This window comes from Octodon degus, unplaced genomic scaffold (assembly GCF_000260255.1).
Source record: "Octodon degus isolate 3935 unplaced genomic scaffold, OctDeg1.0 scaffold00018, whole genome shotgun sequence".
NCBI classification, from domain to species: domain Eukaryota; kingdom Metazoa; phylum Chordata; class Mammalia; order Rodentia; family Octodontidae; genus Octodon; species Octodon degus.
In genome coordinates, this window is record NW_004524594.1 from 23,554,540 (window position 1) to 23,568,282 (window position 13,743).

At 36.1% G+C, this 13,743-nt stretch overlaps 1 non-coding gene across 1 annotated transcript; it reads left to right on the plus strand.

The window, feature by feature from the left end:
• Positions 1–10,139: 10,139 nt before the first annotated feature.
• LOC111815613 lies at positions 10,140–10,246 on the plus strand. The gene has a single exon (XR_002820288.1). It is a non-coding gene; the product is annotated as a U6 spliceosomal RNA (small nuclear RNA).
• The last annotated feature ends 3,497 nt before the right edge of the window (positions 10,247–13,743 follow it).

The following is a 13,743-nucleotide window of genomic DNA, read 5'->3' on the forward strand; positions in this document are numbered from 1 at the left end:
TGCTTTGCCACTGAGCTATAGCCCCATCCCAAGATCCTAATATTTTTGAGTACTAAAGTGTTTAATATCCTTTGTGATCACATTAAAATTGAACTAGTCTCATAACATATTTCCAGCTATTTAACTACATTTTACCTTTTACATGAGGTAAAATAATTAAGTGAGTCTTGAATGGACTTGTGCAATCTATTCAAGTTTAAAAATCCAATAGAAATAGAAGCAAATATTTGAATTCAATGACTTTTATCACAGCATATTTAGCAGACTGAATAAAGGAAACAAACACTATCTGACCAGGATTGAGTAGATATTAGTTGTAAATGTTAAATGATTTTTATTTGAATTTTCACTTCATTTAACTTTTTTTTCATTTAGCTTTTATTACAATTTTTCTGGACTCTTGGTGTCCTTAGCTCTTTTTTGGTTATTTCACCAATGCTATAATTATGATACTCATGGGACAGGTATACTGCTTCTGTGTTATTTAATTTTTAAAGACAGTAAAGGAGACAAAACACTTCAAGCATTAACTGCTTCTTTTCATAGAACAGCAGAAATGCACAGCCTAGCTGTCCAAACCAACTTGCTTACATACATAGATAAATCTCTTTCCTCAGCTCCCTCTCCTGTCCTTCTCAATTCAGTAATTTTTTTCATTTTGGATAAGTTCATTACCTTTTCCCGTTATCTACTGTATCCTTCAGATTCCTTTTTTTTTCTTTCAGGTACTTACACTAAGAAGACAGTATGTTGCTTGCATTTGTGTGCCTGATTTATTTCACTCAACAGTGTGTTCTCTAGCTACATTCATTTACCAAAAGAAGACTCAAATTTATGCTGTTTTATAATGAATAATGCTCCACTGTGTAAATACACCACATCTTCATTATAAATTCTTCAGCCAGTGGGCATCTGGGTTGTTTCCAGGAGGTAGCTATGACAAATTACATTGCTGGAAACATAGATGCACATATGGTGCTGTGGTGTGAGATTTTCATTTCTTTTGGAAAAATGCACAGGAGGGGAATAGCTGACTCTAACAGGATCTCCAGTCCTAACTTTTTAAGTAATCTCCACACTGATTTCATAGTGGTCTGATTACATACAGTCTGTACTCCCACCAGCAGTGCACAAGGGTTCATTTTTCTCCACAGCCTCTGCAGCATTTGTTATTGACTGACTTCTTGATGTTAGTCATTCTTTGTGGGGTGAGATGAAATTGCAGTGCTGTTTTAATTTACATTCCTCAACTGACCATTGAGGTTGAACATCCTTCCATATATTTATTTGCTATTTATATTTCTTGCTCTGTGAAGTGCCTGTTCATTTGAGATGACCATTTTTGGATTGGGTCTTTGAAATTGGGGGACCTGATATTTTTAATTCTTTATATGTCCTAGATGGAAGAAGGTCTTTGATGGAGGGATAATCCACTATAATTTTTCCCAGTTTATAGGTATTCTTTTTCCTCTGTTGGAGATTTTCTTTGAAGTGCAGAAACTTTTCAAAAGGATGAGATCTCAGTTGATTCTTGGAAGTATTTCCCGTGCATCTTGGTTTTTCTGCATGAACTCTCTACCTGTCTCTATGTCTTTAAGATTTCCACCTACATTTTCCTCCAGAAGATTTAATCTTTTTTATTTATTTATTTGTTTGTTTGTATTTTAGGGAAGGGTCTACAGGATGTTCAGGGTCTCACTACTAGATCAGATTCATAGTGATCCACCTGTTTATAGCCTTCCAAGAGCTGGGATTACAGGCATGCACCACCATGCCCAGTCTCAATTTCTGTCTCAGCACGCCCGGGGGGCAGGGCTAGCATGGCAGGCCAGGGGTTCAAACCCCAGCCCCTGTGCCTGCTTGCACTGAGCTGTTTGGTTGGCCCTTAGTCTTTCTGTTTTAATATTTAAATCTTTGGTCCATTTTGACTGTAGCTTTGTGCATAGTGATAAGCATGGGTCTAGTTTTAGTGGAAAGCCAGTTTTTCCAGCACCATTTATTAAAGAGGTTATCTTTCTTCCATGGAGTGTGTTTTGCCCCTTTATCAAAGATGAGGTGGCTGAGTGTGTTTGCAGTTGTGTCTGTATCTTTTCATCTCTTCCATTGATCCTCAGACCTGTCTCTATGCCAGCACCATGCTGATTTTATCATAGTAGCTTAATAGTATAATTTCAGGTCAGACATTGTGATACATCCTGCCTTTCTTTTGTTTCCCAGGATTTTTGATAGTCTGGATCTCGTCTGGTTCCAAATGAATATGAGAAAAGTTTTCTCTACCTGTGACGTACAGTAATGTTATTTTAATTGAGATTACATTGAATATGCATAACAATTTTAGGAGTATGGCCATTTTCACAATGTTGGTTCTTCCATTCCTGGAGAATGGAATATCTTTCCATTTTCTCAAATTCTCTTAAATATCTTTTCTCAGAATACTGTAATTTTCACTGTATAAAACTTTTATTTCTTCTGTGAGATTGATTGCTAAGTATTTTATTTTTTGATGTTATTGTGAAAGGTCTGGTTTCTGTAATTTCTCTCTGTATGTTCATAGTTTGTGTACAAAAACGCTACTGACTGTTAAATGTTGATGTTGTATCCTGCTACATTGCTAAATTTGGTGATTAAATCTGAAAGACTCTTGTTGGAGTTCTTGAGGTTCTCTTGGAGAGTATCATGCCATTTGCAAATAATGATAATTGCACTGTTTCTTGTCCAGAACTTATTCCTTTTATTTCTCTCTTCTGCTCTGGCTAACATTTCTAGAACTATGTTGAATATGAGTGGAGACAGTGGACATCCTTGTCTTGTTCCTGATTTTAATGTGAAGGCTTTCAGTTTTAGCCCATTTAGTATAATGTTGGCTGTTGCTTTCTCATTGATGGCTTTTATCATTTTGAAATTTAGAACATCTATTCCAAGTCTCTGTAGGGTTTTTATCATAAATGAGTGTTGGACTTTGTCAAAAGCATTTTCTACATCTGTAGAGATAATCATGTGATCTTTATTCTTGTTTCTATTGATGTGGTGTATACGTTTATGGATTTCCATATGTTAAACCATCCCTGCATTCCTAGAATGAATCCTACTTGATCATAATGTATAATCTTCTTAATGATTTGCTACATTCTATTTGCTAGTATGTTATTGAGGATTTTTGCTTCTATATTCATTAGAGAGACTGGCCTGTATTTCTCTTTTTTAGTTGGATCTTTCTCTGGTTTTTTGAATCAGAGTAACATTTATAGGAATGAGTTTGGGAGAATTGCTTCCTGTTCAATTGCATTGAAGAGTTTGAGAAAGTTGACATTAAACCTTCTATAAATTTCTTGTAGAATTCTGCTGTTAATCAATTGGAACCTGGGCTTTTCTTTCTTCTTTTGTTACATTTTCAACTACATTTCTCATTATTGAGTTATTCAGGGTTTGTATATCTTCTAGACTCATCTTTGGAATTTCATGTGTATCTATGAAATTGTCCACTTCCTCTGTGTTTTCCATCCTGTGAGAGTAAAGATCTTATAAGTAGGTATTGATGATCATTTAAATTTCTATAGGCTCTGTAGAGATTTTACCCTTTTCATTCTTTATTGAATGAATTTGGCTTTTGCCTTTTTTATTAGATAGGCTAGGGGTTTATCAATTTTATTTATTCTTTCAAAGAACCAACTCTTTGATTCATTTAATCTTTGTTTTGTTTCCTTTGTCTCCAATGAATTAATTTCTGCTCTAATCTTTATAACTTCTTGTCTTCTCTGGGCTTTGTGCTTCCCTTGCTCTTCTTTTTCTGGGAGATTTAAGTACAGCATAAGATCATTTGTTTGTTCTGTTTACTTAATGTGTGAATTTACCACTATAAACTTTCTTCTTAAGACCATTTTCATTGTATCTCACAGAATTCAGTAAGTCTGCATTTTCATTTGATTATAAATTTTTTAAGTTCTTTAATTTCATCTGTGACCCACTGGTTCTGTAGGAGGTTGTTATTTAATTTTCATATGTTTATGGTGTTTTTGTAGTTTCTTTTGTCAATAATTTCCAGTTTTATTGCACTGTGATCAGACAGTATGCATGGGATAATTTTAATTCCTTTGCACTTAATTGACAGTGCTCTATGCTCTAGTATATGGTCTATTTTGGGGAATGACTCATGTGCACCTCAGAAGAATATGTTTCTGTTCTTACTGGGTGAAACACTCTGTAAAAGGTTACCAAGTCAATTTCATAAAAAGTTTGGTTTAGTTCTGTTATTTCTTTGCTGAATTTTTGCCTAGTTGATCTATCCCTTGTGACAGTAGCCTGGTAAATTTCCCCATTACTATTGTACTATTTCTGTTTTGATTTTTCATGTCTGTTAAAATTGTCTTATGTAGGAGAGTGCTCCTAAATTGGGTGCATATATATTTATGATTTTTATCACTTCCTCTTGCAGTTTTCCCTTAACAAACATGTATTGACCTGCTTTATCTCTCTGGATGATTTTGGGTTTGAAGTTGATATTGTCAGCAACCAGGATAGCCACCCCTGGTTGGTTTTTTTTTCTGATTTCCTGTGGCTTGGAGGATTGTTTCCCATCTTTTGACTTTTAGTCTGTGAATTTCCTTTTGAGTCCAATGTGTATCCTGTATGCAGCATATTGTTGGATTTTGTTTCTTAATTCACTCTGCAAATCTGTTTCTTTTGATTGGTGAATTGAGGATGTTTATATTGATGGTCATAACTAATATGTATTGGATTATCTTTGTTATGTTGTTTTCCTATTATAGGTTCTGTATTTTTCCCTCTTTTTAACTGTTTGTTCTGTTTGTTGGTTGCTTTCTGTTGTTCTTGAAGCAGTGATCCACTTCTGTCTCTTTCTAGAATATCTGTTAGTACTCTTTGTAGTGTTAGTTTAATGATCATGAATTTCTTCAGTTGTTCTTTTCCATGGAAGGATCTTACCGTGCCATTGAATTTGATAGATAGTTTTACAGGGTACATCAATCTGGGATGGAAGTTATTTTCTTTCAGGACCTGAAACACTTCACTCCAAGCTCTTCTTGATTTGATGTTTTGTGTGGAAAAATCCTTTGTGATTCTGATGGGCTTTCCATTGTAGGCGATTTGTTTCTTCTCTCTAACAGCTTTTAATATTCTATTCGTTTGCTGAATTTCTGAGATCTTGATTATTATCTGTCAAGTATAGATTTATTGTGATTATGACTGTGAGGAGTTTTATATGACTTGCTTATGTGTATGTCTGGTTCTTTTCTCATGCTTGGAAAATTTTCTGCTAGTACTTTTGCAAATAGTCGTTTTTATGTCATTTATGCCGTCTTCTGCCATTTCATTGACACCTGTTACTCTTGTGTTGCATTTATTTGTACTATAGTACTAAATTCTAGTACTAAATTCTTATTTTCTGATTCCTTGTTGGTTAACAGATCTTTTATTTCGTGTTCATTAGCTTCAACATTGTCTTCAAGGTCTGAAAGTCTATCCTGAATTTCATTCAAGAAGTTTTGCCAGCTTTCAATGGAGTTCATAATTTCCTGGATATCTCTTTGAATCTGTTTTATGCATTCTGATTCTTTCTTATATTATTCATTTGATATTTCCATCATTTTTTCTATTCTCCTCTATTGTTTTGTCTATGTCTTCTTTAGCTTGTTGAGCAACTCTCTCACAATGGTTGTCCTTTCTTTTTGCACCTGACAGATTATTTATCTTAGTTTTTCTATAAAAACAGATCTTATTTTTCTCAAAAATAGCTTGATAGACTTGTTTCTTTACTTCAGTTGCTATCATTTCAGAGATTTCAGGTGTGTAGTTTTCGAGATCTTGTATGTTTTTTTCTCCTGGATTTGTTCTGGATAGGCTACAGGATTAAGATTGCCTTTTGCACCTGGCATTTTTGAAGCTCCCAGTAATCACTTACATAGAATCCTGCAAGCCACCTCAAGTCTACCAAAGTTCTTAAGTGGCTCTAGAGAAGCTCTTCACTGGACCCACAGATTACAGCTCTCCTGTATCCCACAGGCCATTAAGAATCCTTTCATGTTCTTAAAAGTTTGAAGTGGCATTAGCAGAAGGTCCAAACCTACACACTGGGGCTAAGGAAGGTTAAAGCTTACTAGAGGCACACAACTCATATTCTGCCAAAGTTCTTAAATGATGCCAGGAAAGCTCCATGTCTCTACTTAGTGGGCTCACAGATCACAGCTATCCTGCATCCTGGAGGCTACTCAGAGTCCCTCCAAGCTCTCAAAAGCTTGGACTGACACCAGCCGAGGCTTGACACCTGTGCGCTGGGGGCTAAAGAATGTCAAATCTTCCCAGAGTATACAGGCTGCCAAGCTTCCACCAAAATCATGCCATAACTTTATTTATTTTTATTTTTTAATTTTTTTTGGCAGAACCGGGGATTGAACTCAGATCCTTGCATTTGCCAGTCAAGCACTTATCTTACTGAGCCATCTCCCCGGCTCCCATGTCATAACTTTATAAACAGTTTTGTTTTACAAGGAACATCACCATCTTTTTTGATGATGGAACTAATTAAAACAATGTGATATTCTAGCTATAGTAGTAAAATTAACAATGATGGTAGCATCAAGCCCAATTTAAAAATTCCCAGACTATTAATTTTGTACTTTAGATCATAATAGCAGATTCTATAGTTATATCAGAGAACCAACTATAAATTAGGAGTTTATGCAAAGTGTTTCCCCTTGTTAGAGTGGATGTAGTGTGTTTCAATTCCATAACACAGCACTGGGTCACCTAACATCACTTTTTGGCTCACATTTCAATCTTTTCTATCTTGCTTGTCCTGCCTGTCTATCCTATGTGTTCTAGTCCAGGTTCTACTGCATGGTTATTGGTCCCTGGTGACCTAATCCCAGGAGTGTGAACAAGGCACCAGGATTTCTCTAGCCAAGCTGGGTGCTGATTTAACATTTAAGTTTATTATGTGATTTTTTTTGTAACAAGCCCTCTCTGGTCTTTTCTTGATCAGGTGAAGTTTCAAATTTATAATCCCAGGGTAAAGTTTTTGGAGTCCTAATAAAGAATTCCAATATTCCAATTCTAGTGCAACCCACAGCAAGAATAGGGACAAAAATATATCTGTAATTGTGGGTAGCAAAGTGGTTCCATAATACAGTCAGAACAGTGACTAACTAGAACAAAGACCACAACTGAGGGCTTAACCTAGTGTATTAGTTACTCTTCTCTCATTGCTGGAACAAATACTTGACATTCAAAATGAGGGAAGGCAAGGTTTATTTAGCTCACAGCTACTAGAGGTCTCAAGACACTGGAGGAGAGGCTGGGGCGCTGCTGTGTCCAGGATGACCCTCTCCACATCTCTGAGAAAGCACAGGCTAGCCAGTTTAACAGTTTGCACCTGTCTGGCTCTGCCCCTTAGGCCCTGTCTGGTCCTTTGGCCCTGCCCTTCAAGCCACTGTTGCTCCTCCAGCTGTGTCTGCCCCATAATTTACGTGAGGCTTTGGGGAGACAACTAGACACAAACCATAATACCTAGCTTTTATTAATTCATGAAGAGGGGTGTGGCTCAGGGTTGAGTGATTGAGAGAATGGGGGGAAGCACATGAGTACTGTGAACTGCACAACAGCACCTCTGCAATGTGGAGAAAAACACATGAAGAAAGAATACCAGTCTCCAATGACAGGTAGCCTCTAAGTTTGGAGGAATCTGCATAACAGAGTTTGGGGAAGTACCTTTTATTTTGATCAGTTCCTCAGCTTTGATGTCCGGCCCCTCTGCCTTAAGATGTCACAGGCTTTTTCTTGAGCCTGTGGCTCAGCCAACAGCAAGGCATCTCTCAACCTAGCTCATGCTTAGTAATTGAGAACTATGGGCAAAACATCACTGACCTGTTACACTGCATCAAGGGTTAGACATCAATGCCCATATGCATTGCTTAAAGCTATTTAAGGGGGTAACATATCATGCTGACTAGCTCTCTACTTATCAGTACATGGAATTAGGGCTGGAGTACCCAAAATAGAGACAAATGGCCCACTGTTAGGAAAAGCTATCTCACAGGTCCACCACAATTTGTGGCAATATCTATTGTGACTCAGTTTTGTGGTGCTCTAGAAGACTGTGCAGGTAACATCAGAACTCTATCTTGTGCCTGCCGCATGGCTAGTCAAACAGAAATCCTATCACAAGTTACCTGTGCTTCTGCAGTGTGTCACGGAAAACAGCAACTACTGGTACTAGTATTCCAATCTACCTATGTGTGTCTGACAGCGAAGTAGGCATTCATTGGTTTTAAACACACATGTATGTTTTCTAATTTAATTAGTAAGCATGGACCTTTCTAATGTTATAATAAACTTTAAAAATTTGGAAGTTTTATTACTGAGATACATTAACTATGTTGCAGTTTTCATGTGTGCACAGACAGCTGTTCTTCACTCAGTGTGATACAAGCAAGCGAGATGATTGGACATCGTGGGGTGGAGGGTAGCAGACAATAGCCTACGCCTTTTGACTGATCGCCAAATTCCCTATACTGGGGGCTGCAAACTCCAGGCATAGAGGGGAAGCATGCTTAATGCTTGGTTTCAAATTTAAAGCAACATGTAATATTTCCTCAGTTAATTATACCTTCTAGTGTCTGCCTGTCTTTTAATTGTTATGTTTTGGGTCAAAAATAGATGTGGTACAAAAGCGTGCATGTGGTAAAAGGAAGGAGCAAGGTAGAAGTTTTCTGCCTGGGAATAGAACCTAACTTAAAATAAATCCAAAAGATTCTATGGCTCATGAACGTGGTGCTAATAGCCACTTCCTTGGACTCTTTTGTAGGTGAAGAATTATAAAATTCAGAAATAGGCACTTATATATACGCAGACATGTAGTTTTACAAACTAAATTATGACCGAGATAAATAATCTCAGCACTCTGAGAAGCTAAGGTGGAAGTTTCACAAGTTCAAGCACAACCTAAGAAAGTTATTAGCAAGACCCTCTCCCCAAAGGAAAACTTCAAAGAGGAGAGGCTGAAGATGTCTGAGGTATGATTACAAAATCCAAGGAATGCTTCATTTCTTTTTGTACTTGGCAGGTGTTGTCTTTTATTAATATACAGATATACACATTTTTTTCTCAAATCATTTGTAAGTTGAGGCTGCTTCACCCATTAGTAGTTCAACATGTATTTTCTAAGAACCAAGTAGTTCTACATAACCTAGACGCCTTTACTAAACCCAAGAAGCTTACCAACGATATTATCAGCTACATTACCTAGTATGTGAGCCATATTTGAGTTTCACCAGTTGTTCTTAAAATCTCCTTTATGGTTTTTTTCCCTCATTCAGCATCCAGTCAAAGATCTTGTATCGTATTTGTTTATAGAAATGCTTCATTTCTTTAAAAGCATTAACTTGTTTTTTAGAGGACAGAGCATAAAACAGGGAAAACAGATGTTAAAGCACGTAACCAAAAGTTCTCTAGCATTTTAAAGCCCACTATTACTTAATTCAAAATTATGATTAAAAGTGAATTTCTTTATTTAAATATGGATTTAACTTCAAAGAAATTTTTATTTCACTATATACTCTTTCAATAAGAAAAGTGAGTTAATTTGGTATGCATGCATACAGTAGCATATCCACATGTTTGTACAAATATACATTATTAAATAATAAATATGTATCTAATGTCTATATTTATGTATAGATTTCTAGACTACAATTCCACAGGATATATAAAACATAATGAAATATATTTTTCTTGCAATTCTATAAGATTAGCATCTGCAGTTTGATGGGAGGAAAAAATTAGAAAGCCTCAATTCACCCAATCCCAGCTTAACTGATTCTGATTAGTATATTCCCTGGGTAACCTTCAGTGTCTCTAACTATTTAAGAAACAAAACAATAGATATCATACATAAAATTTAAAAAAGAGTCTAAAGCAAAGCCTAACATACAATAAACATGAATATTTTAGCTTTTATATATAATTATTAAGCATAATCAAATATACACAACTATTAAATAGAGAGTAAATTTTAAAATATTTAAAGAGATCCTGTATGTGACTGGTTCTGCTTAGATTGATTATAGTCTACTGAAGCTTGGAATGTGTAAATTTTTTCACACTCGTTGAAACAAAGATTGTCCACAGTGCTCGCTTCAGAAGCACATATTCTAACACTGGAACAGTACAGAGAAGATTAGCATGGACTCTGCTCAAGGTGGACACAAAAATTTATGAATTGTCCCATAAAAATATTTAGTCACAAAGCATTAACCAATATGTTCTTTTCATGACATGGCTTTACTTATTTGATTCCTAATCTCTTGTTTGAATACTAATGTATCTTATTCTTCTTTGTTAGGACACCTATTTACAAATTCTCATGTCCCACTTACTTTGTGCCTAGGATTCACTAGCACATGATGACCAGAGAGGTTTGCAAAATAGACATTGGCCTCATGACCAAGACAAAGGTTCAATGCCATTTCACTGGCACATTGAAACTACTTGAGCTTCTGACTTCAAGAATGGGCCAACCTGCCAACTTTAGTTTATTGTTTCAAAAGGGGAACCAAAGACCAACCCAACTGCTCACCACCAAGAGGCAATCTGCAACTGCTAAACAGGTGGCAAGCCACAGCTCTGAGTCCTTCGCACCTCTTTCACGAGGTTTTCCACATCCTGCTTAGGTCCTGTGTGCAGAATTAGAAAGGTGCTATTTAGAAAAGGTATGTAATAGGGACTGACATTAAAAACAATTGAAATAATTAAATGTTTTCTCCATTCTGGCTTCATATATCTCCTTTTATCCTAAAAATCAAGGAGAAAACTAATATCTTCTTCAAATTATACATCACAAACTGTCTTCTTTATTTGGACAGTTCTTTTCCTGTGCAGACAATACTAATTTCTGAAGTAGCTATAAACCAGTGTAAAGTGCTGAGAAATATCTACATATTTCAAGTACTGCAAATTGTTATTTTTTAAAATTGAGTCTCACTAAGTTGTTCCTGAACTACATGAAGAATTAAATGATTTTCTAATGTGAGTATATTTGTGTGATTTTCTTTTTATTACAAATCATTGGACACAGAATCCTTAATGTATTAATAAACTTCCATATGAGTAAAATAGCAGAATGTTAAAATGCTTCATTAAGACACATACACATACATACTGAAATGAACATCTGACTCTAGCACTAGAGTTGGTCTGTAATGTATTTTTAAAAATCTCCCTCCCAAACCAAATACAATAGGGAAGAATCATTAGTATGAAATGTCATCAACAATTAAATGTTTCAAATTTACTGCTTTTCTTAAACACATGTCTGAGCAACAAAATAGTCTAATAATTATTTTTGAGAATTAAAAACAGGTGCCAGAGGTGCCAGCCAGATTGTTCAGTGGACTAAAGCGCCTATTTAGGCAGGTGAAGGGGCCAGGGTTTGATTCCCGGCATTCTGTGCTGACCCCGCCCCCAGGTGCACTGAGTCAGTGATTGAGGGTGGGCGTGGTGGCGTGCACCTGTAATCCCAGGACTTGGGAGGCTAAAAACAGGAGGATAACTACAAGTCCGATCTACAAAGTGAGACCCTGTACCAAATACATTTTTTAAAAGATACCTGCTAAAAAAAAATAATAAATTGAAATAAATAAATAAATAAAGCCCAGAGGTAGGTAGTGGCGATTGTGCAATAGAAACATGATCAAATGGTATATAATTACATACATGCATGCATATGACAAAAAATGAATGCATATGAAACTAGTAACATTTTAATAAGGTTTATGGACTATCAAAGTCATATCGCAAGTTTGATATTTCTCTCTAGTTACTCGAGATATGGGCATTGGGGAAAATGAAGTACATGGTACAAGGGGGCTCCCTTTTTGTTATTATTCATTTCAAGGTAAAAACAAAACAAAAATCCCAGAAAATTATAGTACTATTTTACTGATTTTTTTTTTCTTTTTTTGTACAGGGTCTCACTATGTAGTTCAGACTCCCAGTGATCCTCATATTTTCAGCTTCCCCAGCAGCTGAAATTACAGGCTTGCGCCACTGCTCCTGGGCTCCATCACTGGCTCATCGCATCTGGGTTTGGGGCTGCGCAGCATGTGGTACCTAGGAATCGAACCCCAGTTCCTGCACTTGCGTAAGCAGGCACTTAGACTGCTGAGCTATCTAGTCGGCCCTTATTGATTTTATTTTAGCCCTAGCTGTCTTCAGTTCTCTTTCTTATGCCTCAGCTGCTTTGCAAGTGTTTTTTTATTATGATGTATTTGTCATGTTTTTACAGAGTACAAAGCTAATTACAACTTAATTAGCTTATGACTTAAACCTAATTGCTTTGTTTAGCTTATTATTCAAAAATAACAAAATTGAACATATTAGATGTTTTTCGTGTAAGATATTATTTTCTGACTTAATATTTGCCAAAATGCTTTTCTGGTCTAATTTTCATTTATCTAGTTAACTCCCATTTTTACCAAAAGTGCTCTGCTTAAGGTACTTCCTCAAAAGTGTCCTTCTAACTGCCAATCCATCCATCTTCTCATCTATGTTATGATTTAGATCTAAAACTCTTGCTCCAAGTGCTCACGTGCTTAGAGGTTGGGCTTTGGGAAGATGACTGGATCGGGGGTATTTTGAAAATTAATGCCTTGGTGAGTCCATAAATGTGCTGCTCTTGCCTAACAGACTGGGGCCCACTTGGAAGACATGAGCAAGCAGGGGCTGGGCCTTTGGAGGGCCTGTCTCTTGCTGGTGCTCAGCCCCTGTTCTGTTTCCCTGCAGTCATGAAGTGAAAAGATTTTTTTCAATTATGTCTTCCCACTATGTCAGTCCTCAGTTCAAACCCAGAAGCAGCCAGTGATGCACTGAAACCTCCAAAAGCATGAACCAAATAGACCATTCCATTCATTACATTGTGTATAACAAGGATTTTTGTCCCAGCAATAGAAAGCTATTTTTTTATTTTTAGTTGCACAATCGAACTTTTACATTGATTATTCAATTTCTTGACCAAGGATCACATTTTCTGCATAAAGCTAGAGATGCTACTCCCAGACATATCAAATTATTGCCCATTTTCTAAACATCTCATGAAATTTACTTAATTTTTGCTACTATTTTCTTGCTTTCTTTATCAAAAGTTTTTAAAAAAAAAATAACAGAAGGGGGATGGCAAGCAAGATGTCAAGGGATCGAAACTGGTCAAGAAGTTATATGCTTATGCTCCAATTCTGCAAAAAGGAATTTAATCATCTATAACAATCACACTAATAACAAATTTTAAAAACTAAAAAGTAATCTTTGACTTTGAAAAACTTATTCACATTTTTATCAGAACAAAATTTCCCTTTTCTATTACCAATTGCTGTATTAGTTTGTCATCCTTTTTCTCAAATTTGGTTTTTGTATTTCAAGATTCTCTAATTTGAGTTCAGAGAGGCAAGTAATGTTTGATTAAACATTTTTGCATTTAAAATTTAGCACAATTTCATGCACGTATGAATGCCCAAGTGTTTTTCTTTGTGAGTTTGAAACTGAGCTTTCTGAATTCTTCAGTGACTCCTAAGAATATCCAGCAGTGTTCCACTTCCCACAAGACATATTAAAAATGGCTTTACTCTACAACTCTTGTTGCACAGGTCCTGCTTTACCTTGGTCTTAACCATCCAGTAGAAAAGTATGAAGACGAAATATAGGAAATAAAGCCATGCTGTTATGTTGAGCTGTGGGGGA